General features: G+C 46.1%; 1 pseudogene; it reads right to left on the reverse strand.

Annotated features, from left to right (window-relative positions):
• The window catches only part of LOC147124301 (protein sel-1 homolog 1-like), a 58,740-nt pseudogene that overhangs the window by 36,234 nt on the left and 10,049 nt on the right, over positions 1 to 12,457 (reverse strand).

Genomic DNA, 12,457 nt, shown 5'->3' on the forward strand with positions numbered 1-12,457 from the left:
GGTATGTTGGCCTTCATTGCAAGAGAATTTGAGTACAAGAGCAAGGATGTCTTATTACAGTTGTACAGGGCCTTGGTGAGACCACACCTGGAGTACTGTGTGCAGTTTTGGTCTCCTTACCTAAGAAAGGATATACTTGCCATAGAGGGAGTGCAGCGAAGGTTCACCAGACTGATTCCTGGGATGGCAGGACTGTCGTATGAGGAGAGATTGGGTCGACTAGGTCTGTATTCACTAGAGTTTAGAAGAATGAGAGGGAATCTATTTGAAACATATAAAATTCTGACAGGGCTAGACAGACTGGATGCAGGGAGGATGTTTCCCCTGGCTGGGGGGTCTAGAACGAGGGGTCACAGTCTCAGGATATGGGGTAGGACATTTAGGACTGAGATAAGGAGAAATGTCTTCACTCAGAGGGTGGTGAACCTGTGGAATTCTCTACCACAGAAGGCTGTGGAGACCAATTCACTGAATATATTTAAGAAGGAGGTAGATAGATTTCTAGACACAAAAGGCATCAAGGCGTATGGAGAGAGAGCGGGAATATGATATTGAGATAGAGGATCAGCCATGATCATATTGAATGGCGGAGCAGGCTCGACGGGCTGAATGGCCTATTCCTGCTCCTATTTTTCTATGTTTCTATGTTTCTATGGAAGCTGCAGACTGCATTATTGACCTCAATGCTTTTATCTCCCTGGCATCTATATTACTAAACCAATATAAATAGCATGTAATAAATAACCAGAAGTTTTGTCGGAAGAAGAAAGGAACACAACGAATGAGGTGGAGAAAAATGCACCTGGACTGCGGTCTGTTAGAGGCTTGCCTCAGGACTAAGTAGCAGACATGTTATAAAAGAACCAGTGATTATGATATCAAAGAACTAATTCCAAAAGTGTTTACATGCATTTGAGTAAGACCTGCTATTTTCATTATGTGAACAGGGCTTATACATAGCACATGTGAATCCTGCTGTTGCAAGTGGCTCCTGACTTGAGCTGTTTAAGCCTTACATAGCTCTGTATTTATTTTTCAGTCTAGTTAGCCATTGTTTCTTATTATGACGTACAAATTGTGGAAATCTGAAATAAAACAGAAATGCTGAAATAAACAGCAGTCTCATCCTTACCTACTCCAGCCATGCCACTGTTACTGTGCACTCGCTCAGCATTTCCACTGATCTGCATAAAAGCAGACATCAGGGCAGTGGTGAGATCTGTGAATCCTGACTTCAAGGTTATCTCCTTCCAATCTCCAGAACGTTAAAGCTGGACAAGAAAACATCTTGTAGCTTTGAACCCAAAGCCTCTAAAGCAGCAGTGTGACATTCATGAGACATACTCCCATAGGACCTGTGAATCAGAGGCTAAATCAACCTGCAGCCACATCTCTGGGAATGTGGTTTCACTCAGGTACTCCATTGAATACATCATACCTAGTTTACAAAGTGTTAGGAACAACAACAACAACAACAACATGCGCTTATAGTAGTATTTAATGTAGTAAAATGTCCCAAGGTGCTTCACGGGAGCGTTATCAAACAAACACCGAGCCGCAAAAGGAGATATTAGGGCAGATGACTAAAGGTTTGGTCAAAGAGGTAGGTTTTAAGAAGCACAGATATCTCGGAGGGTTGTGGGCTGGAGGAGATTGCAGAGATAGGGAGGGGTGAGGCCATGGAGGGATTTGAAAACAAGGATGGGAATTATAAAAATTGAGGTGTTGCTTAACTGGGAGCCAATGTAGGTCAGTGAACATAGGGTTGATGGGTAAACGAGATGTGGTGCGAGTTAGAACACTGGCAGCCGGGTTTTGGATGACCTCAAGTTTACATAGGTTAGAACGTGGGAGGCCGGCCAGGAGTGCGTTGGAATAGTCAAATCTAGAGGCATGGATTAGGGTTTCTGTAGCAGATGGGCTGAGGCAGGAGCAGAGTCAGGCAATGTTCCGGAGGTGGAAATATGCGGTCTTAGTGATGCTGCGGATATGTGGTTGGAAGCTCATTTTGGGGTCAAGTATGACACCAAGGTTGTGAACAGCCTGGTTCAGCCTCAGACAGTTTCTAGGGAAAGGGATGGAGTCAGTGGCTAAGGAAAGGAGTTTGTGGCAGGGACTTAAGACACTGGCTTTTGTCTTCCCAATATTTAGTTGGAGGAAATTTCCGCTCATCCAGTATTGGATGTTGGACAAGCAGTCTGACAATTTAGAGACCATGGAGATGTCGAGAGTGGTGGTGGTGAGGTAGATCTGGGTGTCGTCAACGTACATGTGGAAACTGACGCTGTGTTTTCAGATGATGTCGCCGAGGGGCAGCATGTAGATGAAAAATAGGAATAGATCCTTGGGGGACATCAGAGGTAACAGTGCGGGAGCAGGAAGAGAAGCCACTGCAGTTGATTCTCTGGCTACGATTAGATAGATAAGAATGGAACCAGGCGATTGCAGTCCCACCCAGCTGGATAACGGAGGAGAGGTGTTGGAGGAGGATGGTGTGGTCAACTGTTTCAAAGGCTGCAGACAGGTCGAGAAGGATGAGGAGGGTTAGTTTACCTCTGTCACAGTCACATATGATGGAACCATTTGTGACTTTGATAACCTTTTTGATACTGTGGCAGGAGCAGAAATCTGATTGGAGCGATTCAAACATGGGGTTCCAGGAAAAATGGGCATTGTAATATACGTCCTGCCTAAAAGATTTGGAAGTCCGACGACTTCCTCTTAACGGATTAGGCGGACCACGAATAGCCGCAGTCTTTTAGATTTTTGTTTATGGCCAGAAGGCACGTCTCCCCGGACCATGTCTTGGTCCTTGGACCGCTTGATCCGTACCGGTGGATCGACAGGGCCCGTGTTGCTCTGATCGACCCGAGGGAGGCTGGGGAGATCGTGACTCCGGGTGCGGGTCCCCACAGGCGCAGAACTGGCTTCGTCCCATTGGTTAGCCGGGGATTGACCGGCGTCCTGGCCCGGGGTGGTCATCCCACAGGGAGCGCTTGGCTCCCCGAGCGGATCTGGTGGGGCAGCCGGCAGATCCCTCGATGTCCCCGGTAGGGCATCATCCTCGGGGGAGCGCAGAGTGTTGGCCTCATCCCTGCGGATCCCTCCATCAGTTGGGTCCGCGGAACCGGCCGGACAGGGAGCCAGGTCCCGGAGCGAAACGGTGGACTCCCGGCCATCCGGGTACCGCACGTGTGCATACGTGGGGTTGACGTCCGTAAGTTCTACCTCGTCGACTAGAGGATCAGTTTTCGACAATCGGACGAATCTTCGGAGCAGCACGGGGGCCTGGAGCTGCCAACCATGACGGTAGAGACGTCCCATGGGTGGAGCGACGCTGGAAGCTGAAGAATCGCTCGTGAGGTGTGACATTGGTAGAAGCAGAAAGGAGAGACCTGATGGAATGCAACGCATCAGGGAGCATAGTTTCCCACTGCTTGTCTGGTAGATTGCGTGACCTCAGCGCAAGACGAACAGCGTTCCAAATGATAGCGTTGTATCTCTCAACCTGTCCGTTTCCGATGGGATGGTACGGTGTCATTTTACTTGTGGTGATTCCCCGTTGGGAGAGAGAACTTTTGAGTTCGCTTGACATGAAGGAGGGACCCCGATCAGAGTGGATGAAATTGGCCGTACCACAAAAGGAAAAGGCTTGATCAAGGCATTTGATCACTGTGGAAGTAAGCATATTGGGACAGGGGAAAGCAAAGGGAAAGCGTGAATATTCGTCCACCATAGTCAGTAAGTAGGTTTTCCGCATTGAGGAAGGCAATGGCCCTTTAAAGTCAATGCTGAGTCGCTGCATAGGCTGCATAGCGTGTATGAGCGAGCCATCCGATGGACGGAAGAATTGTGGTGTTAACTCCGCACAAATTTTACAGGAGGAGCACGTTCTTTTCACATCTTCCATAGAAAATGGGAAATTCTTAGATCGCACAAAGTGCAACATACAGGTAACGCCAGGATGGCATAAGTCAGTATGAAGATCCGCCAGAGTCGAAGTTGACATAGAAGAGCAGAATGCCCGCGTGAGGGTATCCGGGGCCACATTCTCTTTGCCGGGTCGATAATGTATGGTGTATCCAAAGGCAGCCAATTCCATTCTCCAGAGTTGTATTTTGTTATTCTTGATCTTAGTGCGTTTCCGGTTATCCAGCATATAGGCCACGGAGCGCTGGTCGGTTATAAGTGTGAAATGGTGACGAGCGAGAAAATGACTCCATTTACGTACCGCTTCGATGATGGCCATAGCCTCCTTCTCGACAGGAGGATAATGGAGCTCGCTACCCTGCAAAGGTCTGGACAGAAATGCAACGAGTCGACCACCTTGATTCAAGGTAGCAGAGATCGCCACATCCGATGCATCGCACTCGACCACGAAAGGAAGATTTTCATCAGTGGAACGAAGTGTGGCTGTTTCCAGTTGTCGCTTGAGGAGGTTGAAAGCTGAAATAGTCTTTGGCTCCAATGGAAATGACTTAGCGTGAAGCAGGGGCTGGATCTTGTCAGTGAAGTGGGGTATCCATTTCGCATAATAAGCGAACATGCCGAGTGCCCGATGAAGAGAGCCGAGATTCGTAGGGGGAGGGAGCTCCTGAAGCGGACGAAGTCGCTCCGGATCCAGTTTGATGACACTGTTGCCCACCCAGTAGCTAAGGATGTTGACTGATGGTACTGATTTCACAGATTTGGACTCATTTAAGGTTAAGTTGCGACGAAAGAGAACGTCAAAAAATTTCTGGAGGTTGGCATCATGCTCCTTCTGGTTATGACCAGCAATGGTGATATTATCCAGATATGGAAAAGTGTCCGTTAAGTTCTCCTGTTTGACTAGGCTATCCATTGTCCATTGAAAGACAGCCACCCCATTGGTGACCCCAAATGGAAGGTGACAAAACTGGTAAAGCTGACCATTGGCCTCAAAGGCTGTATATTTTTTGTCAGAGTCCTTTAACGGTACTTGATGATATGCGCTCTTTAAATCAAAAGTTGAAAATACCTTGTAGTTGGCAAGGTTATTGACCATGTCATCGATGCGTGGTAGTGGGTAGGCATCCAGGTTGGTATACTGGTTAATAGTTTGCGAGTAATCAATGCAAAGACGTTTCTTGTGTTGCTTCAGAGGATTTTTAACAATGACGACTTGAGCCCGCCAGGAAGATGAACATGGCTCAATGATACCATCAGCTAGAAGGCGAGCGATTTCTGCCTTGATAAAGGCTCGATCATCTTGGCTGAAACGTCGTGATTTAGTGACTATGGGCTTACATTGGGGGGAAAGATTGGCAAACAAGGAGGGCTCGTCGAGAGAAGCCGCCGAAAGCGCACAAAACGGTACTTTGGAAATAGTAAGCTCTGGCTTTGACCCTCCAAACTCAAAAGTGAGTCTTTTGTGTTGTTTCTGGAAATCCTGTCCCAGGAGCACATCACTGCATAGGTTCTTGAGCACCCCGAGCCAGGTGGAGAAATAAGTGCGGCCATTGAGGATAAGGTCGACAAGACAAAAGCCGGAAGAATTGGTGGTCAGTGTCGTCAGAGCCATTGCAATTTCCCTGTCCGAGGGGTAAATACGCAGTTTTAACTTACTGACAGCCAGCTCACTAATGAAGCTGTCAGAGTTGCATGAGTCAATTAGTGCACTTAAAATGTGTCCATTTACCGAAACCTTTGTGGCTGCATGGGAAAGACTTTGGGGAAAAACAGCTGTGATGGGAAGAGGGGCAGTTTTATAGATTGCAGCTGTAACCTTAGTAGTGGCTCTTGGGGGAGGAACAGTTTTATAGATAGTAGCTGCAAAACTAACAGGAGCTCTCAACTGGTATACCTTAGAAAAGTGGCCTTTCTTACTAACAATAGCTCTTGACTGGCATACCTTAGAAAAGTGACCTTTCTTGCTGCAATGATTGCAGGTTGCGTTACAAGCAGGACAAAATTTCCTATAATGGAACGCACCTCCACAAAGAAACACATCCTTCCGGATTGCCAAGATGCCGCTAGGGCGGGGTCGTCATCAGTGTAGGTTTCTAGGGTAGGGTTGCCATCAGCCAGGTTGGAGTCGTCATCCGTGAGGGCTTCCGCCCGAGGCCTATCAAAGGAGTCACTAAAAGTGATAGCAGCAGCCCGTGCACGTGGTGAAAGATAGGTATCTGCATTCCTCTTTGCTAAGTCCAGAGAACATGCCTGGTCATAGGCAGCCTGTAACTTAAGGGTTTTATTCTCCAACAGACGCTGACGTATGAAGGGAGACACAATCCCATTAATAAAGGAATCACGAATTAACTCCTCCTGGTACTGCTCAGCTGTAACAGCTTTAAGATTCCAATCCTTGCTGAGCCTGCGAAGTTTCTGAAGGAATTCGTCAAGTGATTCCCCGGGTTGTTGTCGAGTTGTGGCCAGTAGATGCCGAGCAAAAATTTCATTTGGGGACTTGACATATAGCTGCTGTAGTATTTGGATAGCGGCGTCATAGTCTACAAAGTCTTTGATATAATCAAACACATGAGGGGATACATAATTCGCAAGTATCTCTAATTTATCAGGAACATTTTCACCACACACCCTGAGGAAGTTGCTGAAAGTACGATACCAGTGTTTCCATACCTTAGCAGCTGTAAGTGAATTCGGGTCCAGGTCGAGATGGGCGGGGCTGAGTAGTTTCTCCATGATGGATCGATTACTTGTCTGAGTTCCCTTCTATGGTTCGAGTCGTAGCCAACTGTTCCCGAAATCACCCAAAGCGTGGAGTCGATATCAAGTTGATTAAATTGACGTAATAAAACTCACTACGCACTTGGTTTGAGCATAAAGCAAGGCTTTAATCAACTTGTTTCAGAACATGGAGGTCTAGTTGTACTTCACTAGTTCCTTGTCTTACAAAATGTCCCTGGCAAGCTGGGGCCGACGCCCGAGTATTTATACTCCTTGGACGGCGCCACCAGCTGGCCGTCCAGCATTACTTCTTGATGATGAGATTTATAACAGGAGGGTAATGAACTCAGACGAGAGAGAACACAATGAATTGAGATGGAGGTTGAACCGAGGATGAGAAGTCGCTCGGTGCAGTGGTTGACGGAGGAAAGCAGTGAAGATACCTCGGTGAAAACATTTATATGGTACTTGGGTGGGCGGTAGAGAAAGAGGATTTTAAATGAGGTGAGAGGGGTGGAACAAGGTGAGATGCTCAAAGGAGGAGAAAGTGCCAGAGGAGTAGGAGGACAGACCAAGGTGAAATTTGGTGATATAAGCCACACCGCCACCGTGACAGTCTGGTTGGGGCAAATGGTGGATGGTATAACCAGGTGGGGAGGCTTCATTTCAGGGGAAGGTGTCATCACCCCTCAGCCAGGTTTCCGTCAATGCCATGATGTCGATGCATTCATCCACATTAAGCTTATGGATGGCAAGGGCTTTGTTCACAAGTGAACGGGCATTCTGGAGGGAGATGCGGAGAGGGGCGGTGATAGCTGATCTGCTGGCAGAATCCACAGGGTCAGCCCTGGGAGGGCTGAGTTGGACGGGGAGGAGATTGGCAAGATTAACACCCAGCAGGCGCGCTGGGCGGAAAGGTCGCGAGAGAGTGTGGAAGTTGGGGTTGCTGCTCATAAGGAGGCAGCAAAAAGTGCCTCGACGGGCCCTTCGGAGGATGCCAAGAGAGGCACAGAGGAAAGCTAGAGGCTCATCTAAGAGGGAGTCAAACTTGGGATGGTGGCAGGAGAGTAGAAAGGTCAAGGAATACTTAAGGGTTGGGGTAGGAATTTGGGATGCAGAGTACCCGAGAGGAGAGAAATGAAAGGAGGCATGATGACAGGAGAGAGGGGTTTAGGAGGGGTAGAGAGAAAAGAAGTAAAAAAGGGGGGAAAAAAGTGGAAATAGAAGTGACAGCCAAAATGCGCACGTGAATGGACACAGGGAAAACTCAAGTTACAAAGGCCTGGTTACTTAGCAATTATTAGGATATACGTATATCCTAGTAGTAACAGGGAATAGATAGGAGACATTAGGACAGAGTCCAGTGTTAAAGTCTGAGGTCCCGTGATGGGATAAAGTTGACCTTGGTAGGGTGGAGTCAGCATGGAGCATCGACGAACTGTTGTCCAAGTTCACAGACCGATGTAGCGGGTGAGTGAAATCCAGAGGCTATTTGAAGGGTAGAGTTTCAGAGGATGGAGATATTTTTGCGGGAATGAAGATCCAGAAAATGCGCAGAATCGGTTGCGGGGCAGAAAGATGATGACGAAGTTGGAGGTCAGCATACGATCCAGAAGCGGCGGGGAAAATTACTTCAGCCCAGGAGAGTAAAACACTAGCCAGGAACCAGACACTAGCCAGGAGCCTGAAGCTGGAAAACCAGTAGAACCAGTAGGCCAGTCACAGGCTCAGCAGGGAACAGCAGCGGTGGGGTAAGGGCTATAAGCTGATCAAAGATACTTTAAAATTAAAAAAGAAAGAATTACATTTATATAGCGCCTTTCACGACCACCGGACATCTCAAAGCGCTTTACAGCCAATTAAGTAATTTTGGAGTGGGTCACTGTTGCAATGTAGGAAACGCAGCAGCCTATTTGCACACAGCAAGCTCCCACAAGCAGCAATGTGATAATGATCAGATAAACTGTTTTTGTTATGTTGATTGAGGGATAAATATTGGCCAGGACACCGGGGATAACTCCCCTCCTCTTCTTCAAAATAGTGCCATGGGATCTTTTACATCCACCTGAGAGAACAGACAGGGCCTCGGTTTAACATCTCATCTGAAAGACTGCACCTCCGACAGTGCAGCACTCCCTCAGCACTGCACTGGAGTGTCAGCCTAGCTTTATGTGCTCAAGTCCCTGGGGTGGGATTTTGAACCCACAACCTTCTGACTCAGAGGTGAGTGTGCTACCCACTGAGCCACAGCTGACAGCACAACAGAGCAGCAGATCAGAGACAGAGCAGATGAGTCTTGTGGTGTAGACCAGTATAGTCCAGTGCAGAAGCATAGTCTTGATGTCCTGAGAAATCCAGGAATTTGGAAGCCAAATTTTAGAAGCGATCCAGGAGCTCAATGAGAAAAGCAGGGAATGGGCATGGTAGGGGGATGGGCAGTGGTGGTTTAAACTAGCAGTTAACTTGTAATTAGGGCTAAAATGCACACATTATTAGAGCCAGGGGAACTTAAACAATGGAAATGGGGAGATTGGGAGAGAAAGGAAAAAGGATGACAGCGGATTGCCAAGGATAGAGGAGCACAGTGAGGAGCCCCCTTGGGAGCAGCCAGCCTAGGAGCCATCTCGAAAACTCCATCTTGAAAACTCCACTGCCTTGTGCATGAATTTGAGCCCAGTTATAAAAAGCCAGTTCTGATGAAGGGTCATCGACCTGAAACGCTAACTCTGTTTCTCTCTCCATAGATGTTGCCTGACCTGCTGAGTATTTCCAGCATTTTCTGTTTTTATTATAAAAAGTCAGTATGTGTCCAGCTTGTGAGGCAAGGTTAAAATACTTCAAGGCTTGTTTGTAATCTCTTTTCACACCTCCACCATCGCAATACATGAAACCCAGCTGGAGCTGTTCACCCACCCACCCCTGTTCAGCAGCTTTCTGAAAGTACTTCAGTGTCAATTCATGATTCACTGGGACACCCTTTCCATAAAAGTGAACCACTTGGCAACTCTGTCCAACTGGATTACCCATCTCTGTTGATTTCCTGAAGTAATGAAGAGCATGTTATTGTTCTGGGGTACAACATTACTACCTTTTACATATATCTTTCCAAGGAATGCCACTGCATGAGAGTTTCCAGTAGCTGGTGCTTGGTTAAAGTACTTGAAGGCTCTCTGATCATTTTGTTCCACACCTCGTTATCCATGCAAATGCAATTGACCAAGTCCAACCTGTGCTTGGACATCTCCCTGTTCAGCCATGAATAGGTAGTATTGGATCAAGTCATCTTCCAGCATCCACTGCCAACACCAGAGTGTTCTGCTTCATCAAGAAGACAAATTCTCTGAACCACCAGTTAAAAGTATATAATTGACAACATAATTTGCCATTAGTTTGTAATGCATTAGTGCAGATTTACAGCTCTGAGGGATTCCTATACCAATATCTATAACCCAAAATCATATGTGACAAGTTTCCTCCAAGCACTCCAAAGGTGCAAAATACCAACTCCTCAGCTTGACTTGAATGGACTCCCACTCCAGACGCATAAAGGAATCCAAGTGCTATTTGACCTTTCAGAGATCCCTGCTCTGTAAGCAGCTCAAATAAATTCTTAGCTGCTCCAATGTTTAATTTCAGGCAATCACCCAACAGCATGGCAAAGCCCACCTTCTCCATGGCCTTGGCATTTCCCATGTCAGCTGCTTTCACAAGTATTTGATATCCTTCTTTTCCGCATTTCATTCCAATATGATGAAAATTCTCTCTGCCTCTTGTGCAAGTTTTCTTTGACTGGCTTCTTCTTCAGTTTCACAAAATCCCCACTTGTGGTCCCAATTGTAGGTGTAGGTTATTGCACACCAAAATTGTTCATTGTCTCATCCATCAGTAGTACAACTCAAGTGCTGTTGGTCCAGGAAGGGAAACACACAGGGCTCACCATCAGCAATGCCACCAAATGCTGTTGGATCTTTTTTTAACATCTTCCATATCATCAGCGGTTAGACTTTTTTCATCGGAAGTAGTACGCTGGTGTTCTTCATATCTTCCCAGAGATCTCCTGTGGAGTCCATGGTCTGCCCAGCAACTAGATAGGCTCCAATTGGATGTTCTTCCTTTTGTTCACTCCGTTGATCTGTCTTTGACTCCAGTGATTTATCAATTTCTTGTACATTGGCGTTGGGTGAAACAGGAGAGTGAGGATGAGTGTACGTTAAGGTGTCTTCTCTAAACTTAGTGCATGTAGCTAAAATGACAATATTGAGTGTTAACAAGCAGGCGAGAATTCTCCTAGAAAACTTTAGTCACCCATACTAACAGCAGTTTCTAGGCTATTTTTGTTATGCAAATATTTTTACAACCAGAACAACAGTTAAACATGGTGAGTAATAAGTAAGCATTTTTCAGTCACCATGAGTAAAATACTGAAAAGTGCTGACATTGGCAGTGGCTTGGATTATCAAGTTATATGTTAACATTTATAGAGATATTGTGAAATGGTTGAACCTCCTCCTTGCGTTTTCTTCCTCTATGTCACACCATTGCATAATTGTTACCTAAAGAATAGGTATATAAGTTGTAACAATTGAGAAATTACTCAACTAGTCTCAATTAGTTAAAAGGAAAGGTAATGGTGAATAGGATGAATGGGTGCAAAATAGTTCCTAAATTTACGACTAAGTTGGCCTGCAGCGTCTGTTAACCAGCTATTTCCTGGATGTCAGCAACTTTTTGGAGGGGGGGGGGCGGGGTGATACATTCCCCCACTCCAATTGTCTGCTATCCTCTCCTGAAGGCACTGACTCATTCTAGAGTGAATATCACAGGCACATGCCACCCATTGGTATCACCCAATGGGCTATTCTTCAAGTGTAAGCCTCAACACTGGTATTCAACCACATTCAATCCTGTCATCAGCTGATGTGTACACACACACACACACACACAGACACAGACACACACACACAGACACACACACACACACACAGACACACACACACACACACACAGACACACATAGACACACACACACACACACACACACACACATATTTTACAGCAAAAACTAATGGGTAGCGAGCACAGATGCGAACCTTGGCAGATTTTTCCCCTTCCCTAGCACAAGGGCACTGAGGTTATTGTAGTGCCCAACTCCTGTTTGGCTGAGATAGCTAACTTAGCACAGATGAGGACCCCAGCCTGCCGTACCTTATCTGCAAAAAAAAACAAGTAATATCAATTTTAATGATTGAAAGTGCCATGTTTTGCGTTTTGAATCATTTCCAAGTTTAAGCAAATGGGGTAGACATTTCTAATTGTTTTGCTTTGAAAGTTAATAGCTACTTGGCTTGGGATTTTTCCATTGGAAGGCATCCAAATATTCAAAGGACAGACAATCCAGTCAAAATAATAAATGAATATTGTATAATCCTTAAACGGAAATCATTCTGCTCCTCCATTATTCTGAAATATACAGAACCAGAAAAAATCAATGTGTGGATATTCAGAAAAGATTATTATGTATGAAGTAAGCATTAATACCATGAATTGAGGGTAGTGCATTTGATGTAGTGTATATGGACTTCAGCAAGGCTTTTAATAAGATTCCACATGGCAGACTGGTCACGAAGTTAAAAGCCCATGGGATCCAGGGCAAAACATCAAGTTGGATTCAAAACTGGCTCAGAGACAGGAAGCAGAAGGTAATGGTTGATGGGTGTTTTTGTGACTGGAAGGCTGTTTCCAGTGGGGTTCCGCAGGGCTCAGTACTAGGTCCCTTGCTTTTTGTGGTATATATCAAGATCTTGATTTG

This window comes from Somniosus microcephalus, chromosome 1 (genome assembly GCF_052327205.1).
Source record: "Somniosus microcephalus isolate GS21.2 chromosome 1, FLI_Smic_1.0, whole genome shotgun sequence".
Lineage (NCBI taxonomy): Eukaryota > Metazoa > Chordata > Chondrichthyes > Squaliformes > Somniosidae > Somniosus > Somniosus microcephalus.